Genomic DNA, 7520 nt, shown 5'->3' with positions numbered 1-7520 from the left:
ACCCTCATTCTCTGGTCTATGGTTCCAATGTCAGTTCATTTTTCAAACCCGTTACTTTGCTATACAATTCTGTGCCATATATGCAGCAAAGCTTAGTAAAGAACTTGGGAAAAGATCTGTTAGCTCAGTTTTTAATGTCTTTTGCATGCTAATTAGAATTAGATTTTTACATGCATAGGCCAAAGGTGAGCCCAGTAGTTCACAAACTTATCAATGGGATTGGTTTTTCTAGCTCTGCCACCTCTCTACAGTTTTCCCCATTGTTTTCTTGTTGTTGTTTTTTCAATCCTACAGGCAGAATGCAACCACTTCTGTAATTGACCCATTTCTGATTCCAAAAGGAATAAGGAGATATGTAAATATAAATATATAAATATTCATATAGATTAGATATAGATAGACATATAGATATAGATATGAATGAGAGAGAGAGCAGACGAGAAAGACAGCAGGACTTTCGCCTCACTGTCTGAATCTATAGCTCCAGAGAAAATAGACAGAGAAGTTTCCATTTCTTACACTCTTGGCTCCTGCAGGCTGCCATCATTGCAGCTGCTGCTGTCACCACTACTACCACTGCAGGGTTGCCTAGAAACCTATAGTATGAGAAAAAATAAAAATAAAGCACAAAATATTATTTTCCTTCTCTCTCTGAGCTTTTATTAAGTTTTTCCTTACATTTTGTTTTGTTTTGTTTTGTTTTGCCCCTCAGATCACTGTAAAGTTCCCCAGTGAATTAAGTTTGGTCCAAGAGATACTAAACGATATAAAAATGGCAGATACACTGCTGTTCTGGAGGTACCTTAATTTACAGTGTTCTACCTTTACCTGTCTGTTTCTGTCTACATTTCAGAGTCCTCAAATAGCTGTGCCACATATTCTGTCAAGGTTTTATACCTATATTCTGTGAGAGATAAAAGGGTATTTACTTCATCCTACCAAAAACTGGAAAACTTTCAAATACATAGTTTTCATATATTGCTTTTCAAATAACAAAGGTATCATTTTTATAACTAGAAATATGGACACAAAAAGCTTTAGGTTTTTTGTTTGTTTGCTTGAGACAGAGTCTCACTCTGTCGCCCAGGCTCCAGTGCAGTGGCACAATCTCGGCTCACTGCAACCTCCACCTCCCAGGTTCAAACAATTCTCCTGCCTCAGCCTCCTGAGTAGCTGGGATTACAGGCGCACAACACCACGCCTGGCTAATTTTTGTATTTTTAGTAGAGAAGGAGTTTCACAATATTGGCCAGGTTGGTCTCGAATTCCTGATCTCGTGATCCGCCCTCCTCTGCCTTCCAAAGTGCTGGGATTACAGGTGTGAGCCACCGCGCAAGGCCAAAATTTAAACCAGATAAATGGGCACTAGTTAATAACATCAGAGGCATATAAATATATAGAGATAGATAGATAGATAGATAGATAGATAGATAGATAGATAGATAGATAGATAGAGATATATCATTGGCAAGTATTTTAGTCATTTACAATATTTTATTTTTCTACATTAAATCAGGCCAGAAAATTTAGCATTTATTTTTATCATATGTTAATGCCATTTGTATTAAAACATATTTCCACGGACATTCCCCTACTATTAATAGATATTAAGAATTACTTTTATCCAGTCCTTAAAATAAGACTCCCATTTTTCAGTCCATAGTTATTCACTCAATACTACTGGGTTAAATCATAATGCCTTTTTTTTCTATTCCTTATTCAAAATATTCATTTTAATTATTCTGTAATATAATAGACAAATTTAATAATCTTGTGTTAGTTTGAAATACTGAAACTTAAAGTATCTACTATAAAGTATATTAACTGAAACCAAATTCTGTTCATTATAGTCACAAAACATAAGAATATAGCATCTATCATCTACCATCTAACAGAGCTACATGTTAGACCAAAGTACCACATCTTCACATACATGTACTTTGTCAGCTTATGGTTTGGTACTGGAATATCTATCAGATATTCAGTGATTAAACGCCTGTTTGTTTTTTCATAAATTATAGTATTTTTTCAGATGGTGCAATTGTCATTTCTTTTAGAGACCAGATTTAAAGTATTCATGAAAGCCATTGTGCAAAAATACAAAAATTCCAAGATAAAAGGAAAATATTGTTTTAAAATGACAATGAAAATTACATCTTTTATGTTCTCAGGTTGTGAAAAATCTTGTTAAAAATTATCATGAAGAAAATTCAGGTCTTTAAATGTACCTCTTCTCGATTGGTGCACTTTTTAACTAAGGAAAAGCTGTTTGTAATCTAGGAACTGCAGTAGCTGTCACAATTAATACTGAGTATGTACTCTTTTATCATTTTTGGCAAGGATTGGTGTTTCATCATTTAGACACATCAGGTACTTACATTGCAGTGTCATATAATTTAAATTGGCATTCTTTAAAATGATGAAAAAATAACAAAGTACCGATCAGAAACTAAATTTTAGTACAGTGGGAAGGATTCATCCTTCTATCAATTGAATTTGATTGATAGAAGATGAGACAGCAATTTAAGAGAGTTTTGTTCATCTTTTCCTTTCATGGTTGTCTAACATTGACATTTTTGAGGTCTTTTATTTCTACAGAATATTCTCTGCAGTCTCCTCTTCAAATATGGCTTTTGGCTATGCTTGTGAATTTTGTGAATATGCAATTATTTCAAATTAAATACTAACTAAATATGGCTATCTTGTGTTTATACATGTATAGAAAAATACAGTGATTGATTATATTGTTAAATTGTCAATGAGAAAATGTGAAATGTGACAATTGTCTCTATGTACTTCTGTGCTTTTTAAATTAATTTTTAAATTTATCTTTGACACATAATTGTACATACATAATTATGGAGTATAGTATGACATTTCAATGCATTTATACATTGTATAATGATAAAATTGGTGTAATTATCATATCCATCACTTTAAACATTTATCATTTCTTTTTGGTGACAACATTCAAATACTTTATCCTAGCTGTCTTGAAATATACACTACATTATTATTTGCTTTAGTCACCACACTGCTTTATAAACTTGGTTAAAATGAGTCCTCTACAGTCAGATTACATATGGATATTCCAAGAAGGTCTACTTTCTGCCACTGAAAAGCTTGGGAACAGAAGTTATACTTTGTAAAGCTAATAATCTATGTCAATATAATCTAAAAAATTGTTCTCAGATGTGCTTATCTCTACGATTCCATTTCATTAATCAGTAGTTCATTCTTCTATCATAAGCTCCATAAATACAACTATTTTAAAGATATACATGTAAACGACGAGTTAACGGGTGCAGCACACCAACATGGCACATGTATACATATGTAACAAACCTGCAACGTTGTGCACATGTACCCTAGAAAATAAAGTATAATTTAAAAAAATAAAAAATAAAAGATATACATGTAAAACTCATATTTTGTCAAAACAATGCATACATATGCATACATATAGGTAAACAATATAAACAATATTCAAAGGCATAAATGAAAAACAAGTATATAAATCTACCTCCCCACAGTCCTACTCCTCAGTTCTATATCCCTAACACCAGGCAACCACTTATATCTTTTGAATCACTCTACAATTAGTTCTGCCCCAGTTTTTAAATATCGTGCTGAGCAGTATTTTATCAACTTTAGATATTATGTCTCCATTTCCTCTAAGATTTGACACTCTTATACCACTCCCATATTCGTTGGTTTTGAGGAAAAGGAAGTCCACTCTCTCTTCTTGGGGAATAGAATATAAAAAGCGGCTGCATTACCCCCTTAATGAATAATTCCAGACCATGAGGATCCACTTTTCCTTGAGCCTTATGTTTTCAAACATGGACAGCTGTGTTGATATTTCTGGATATTAAAACTGGTTTGGACTGATTTATTCTTACTAAATCCTGGAAACGTCTGGACAAAAAAATGTTTGTTACTTGAAAGCACTCTGTTGCTGGCTTTGAGTCTCAGTTTGAGTCTCATTAACCAAGCCAAGTAAAATAAGTAAAATCCTAATAATCTTCTGTACAAGGAAAATAATAAACAATAAAAAGGCAACTTACGGAATGGGAGAAAATTATTTGCAAATCGTGTATCTGACAAGTGGTTAATATAAAAAACATATATAAAAGGAACATCTAAAATACAATAGAAAAATAAAAAGTAATTTAATTTTAAAAATAACCTGATTAAAAGATGAACAAAAGACTTGAATAGATATTTCTCTGAAAAAGACATACAAATGACCAACAGGTATATGAAAAGGTGTTCAATGTTACTCATGATCAAGGAAACACAAATCAAAACCTTGATAAACTATCACCTCACACCTGTCATAATGGCTATTATAAAAAACAAATTTTAAAAAAGATAACAAGTATTGTTCAGGATGTGGAGAAATTGGAGCCCTTGTAACAATAATGATGCAAATGTAAAATGGTGCAGCTACTGAGGAAAATAGTATAGAGAATTACTTTAAAAAATTTAAAATAGAACTATATGACTCAGCAATCTCACTTCTAAGTATATATCCAAAATCTATAAAATCAGTGTTTCAAAGATATATTACATTCATGTTCATTGCAGTATTATTCATAGAAGACCAGGTATAGAAATAATCTATATCTGTCCTGTATCTGTCCATCAACAGATGAATAGATAAATAAATGTGCTTTGTACATAAAATGGAATGGTATTCAGTCATTAAAAAAAATAAATCTTGCCGTTTGTGACAACGTGATGAACCTGGAGGACATTGTGCTAAGTGAAATAAGTCAGTCACATAGGAACAAATTCTAAATTATTCCATTTATGTGAAGTATCTAAAATAGCCAAACTCATTGAAGGAAATAATAGAATAGTGGTTTCCAGGGGCTGGAGGAAGGGAGAGATGAAGAGATGTTGGTCATGGGGCTCAAAGTTTCAGTTATGCAAGATGAATAAATTCTAGAGCTCTGATGTACAACCTGGTGTCTATAGTTAGCAATACTATATTGTGCACTTTAAATTTTTTTAAAGCGGCAGATTTCATGATGTGTTCTTACCATAAAAAAAGGGAGAGGCACACAGAAACTTTTGAAAATGATGAGTATGTATATTACCTTGATTGTGATGATGGTTTCATGGGTTTATGCATAATATCTACCCTCATTTTATACATTAAATATGTGCAGTTTTTGTTTATCAGTTATACCTCAATAAAGCTATTAAATACAAGAAATCTATCACAACAATGTGTAACAAAAGCTTTATAAAAAATTTGAGTCAATAATTAGAGCTTATATCACTGACTTTGAATTTATTAGTCAATGTCATGGCAAACATTATCCCATGATATAAATTCCATACTGTTATTGTTTCACATACAATGTTAATTTTTACTTGCATATTTTGGTAATCAGTTAGCTTTACTATTTTTCAAAATCCTCTTCTTGTTTCATAATTTCTTTTCTTCTGGAACATTTCAATTTCATACCCACCCTTTCCTTTAAATCTCGTAGCATTTTAGGAATGATTTTCAAATGACTTTCAATTTCAACATAGGATGGTTGCACAATTTCCTGGTTTCTGTTCTCTTTCTGTGCCCTATAGTTGTTGATGGTGGCGGTGATGGCTGTTGGGGTGTTGATGTTACTGTTGCTAAAGTACATTTGTATGAACTTCTCAAAGAAGGCATGGCAGTTCTATTTTCCTTCTATGGCTGAAAATATATTTATCCTATTCTCAAAAATTATTAGCAATCTGGTTGATAATTGAATTATGACGTAGAGCTAATTTGTCCTCAGAAACTTGAAAATAATTTCTCCATTGTCTTCTAGCATCAGGAATTGATTTTTTAAATCAGATTTTAATTCTTCCCAATTAAGAGCACCCTCCCTCTCATCCACACACATTAAGCTACTGGACTGTTTCTGTTCATCTTTGGAAATTTCAAGATATTGCATATTTATGAGGGTTTGATATAGTAATTGTTCAGAGCACATGGATGTCTCCATTCATACTAATTTCCAGTCATTCTTCTGAGCACATGGAAGCCTTCTTTAATAGATAAAAAAGAAGTTTCATTTTATTTGTTTAATATTTTCCATGTTTGTTTCCAATTTTCTGTTCCAGTAACTTCAGGACTGATCCAGTAATTTTCTTACACTTTGTCTTTTTTTATTTTAATTCTTCCCAATCATTTCTACTGATTGGTATTTTTTTTCCTTTTTCGGTTATTATATTTAACTTTTTAGAGTATTTTAATTGATTATTTTTAAACATTCACCTCTCTTGCTTCATGAATAAAATATATTCCCTTATCGCTTTAAGTATTTTGTTTAGTTTTAATGTTTTCTCTTGATGCTTATGCTATTTTTTACTTTTAAAAGTTATCCTACTCAACTTGTTTTCTTTGTTAATTTGTTTATTTTTGTTTTTATGTACTTTGTGATTGGAACTTTTCACAAATAGCTGATGATCATGGCTTTTCTATTTAATTTTATATTTAAGAGTAAGAAAGAAAAATATTTATCAAAGCCTAATAAACATGAATGGATTTGAATTCTCTAATGAATTAGTCCTTCTTCAACTCTGTCAGAAGCAAGGAGTTTAATTTTTTGCAAAATTCATGAGTGCAACTACTTACATTTATAAATACCAATTACAAATGGAAATAAGAATAAAAACATACATAATAGATCTTGATATCTCTAGACCTGAGAGAAGAAGCAAAGTAGATATCCCAAAGGTAATAATTTGGAGAACTACCTTGTGAAAGTACCCAAATAACTTTGAGATACTGGCATTTGAGAATCCCCCCTAAATAAATGCGTCCTTATCTAACCACAAAACTGCTAAGCCTTTCATTTGATGAGCCCTGTGTGTGGTTTCTGAGCTTCTAGTTAGCAAAACAACCTCCATATTATCAGATAGATATCAAGTGGAATGGGAGTACAAGAAGAGGATAACACTTCAACATATTAAAATCTGGATTACTTTGGAAAGAGGAGATATGAGCTGTGCACAGGAAGAGCTGATAAAATTTCAAAAACAGTTTACTAAGGCAAGATTTTCAAAGTAAGTGAAATATTAAAGTTCAAGATATTTTTAGGTCACGTAAATTTGTATGCATACCTACAGAAATATTTTCTAATTTTTGTTTTACGAAAATTTTATAAATGTGGGAAGAACAATTTCTTTTTCATGTACACATGGACATTCCTAAGTAAACTAGATTTTTGAAATACTTCATTACATTAATAATTTAGTACTGTGGCTAAACCCTCAATATAGAAATGTATAGTATATAGAGTTTCCTAAATTATTATAAAAACCAATTTTTAAAAGAGATTCATGAAATTATTATTCTATAGAGAATAAATTGTGAAATCCTGGTTTTGTGCGAATAGTGAAAAAAAGAAAAGACAAATTAGAAAAACATAAGTTTATGTGAAAAATTAGAATAATATTTATTACACAATGTTATTTTTGTAAATTAAGGCTGAAGTGTTAAAAACACTATCTGCTAAGATACA

General features: G+C 31.4%; 1 long non-coding RNA gene across 1 annotated transcript; it reads left to right on the top strand.

Moving 5' to 3' along the window:
- The first annotated feature begins 712 nt into the window (after positions 1–712).
- Positions 713–2696, top strand: LOC114671524 (uncharacterized). The gene is made up of 2 exons (XR_003721570.1): positions 713–798; positions 2172–2696. It is a non-coding gene; the product is annotated as an uncharacterized LOC114671524 (long non-coding RNA).
- Positions 2697–7520: the final 4824 nt, after the last annotated feature.

Source organism: Macaca mulatta, chromosome 12 (assembly GCF_049350105.2).
Source record: "Macaca mulatta isolate MMU2019108-1 chromosome 12, T2T-MMU8v2.0, whole genome shotgun sequence".
Classification (NCBI taxonomy): Eukaryota; Metazoa; Chordata; class Mammalia; order Primates; family Cercopithecidae; genus Macaca; species Macaca mulatta.
The sequence above is the reverse complement of the archived record's forward strand: the minus strand, read 5'-3'. Positions and strand labels throughout refer to the sequence as shown.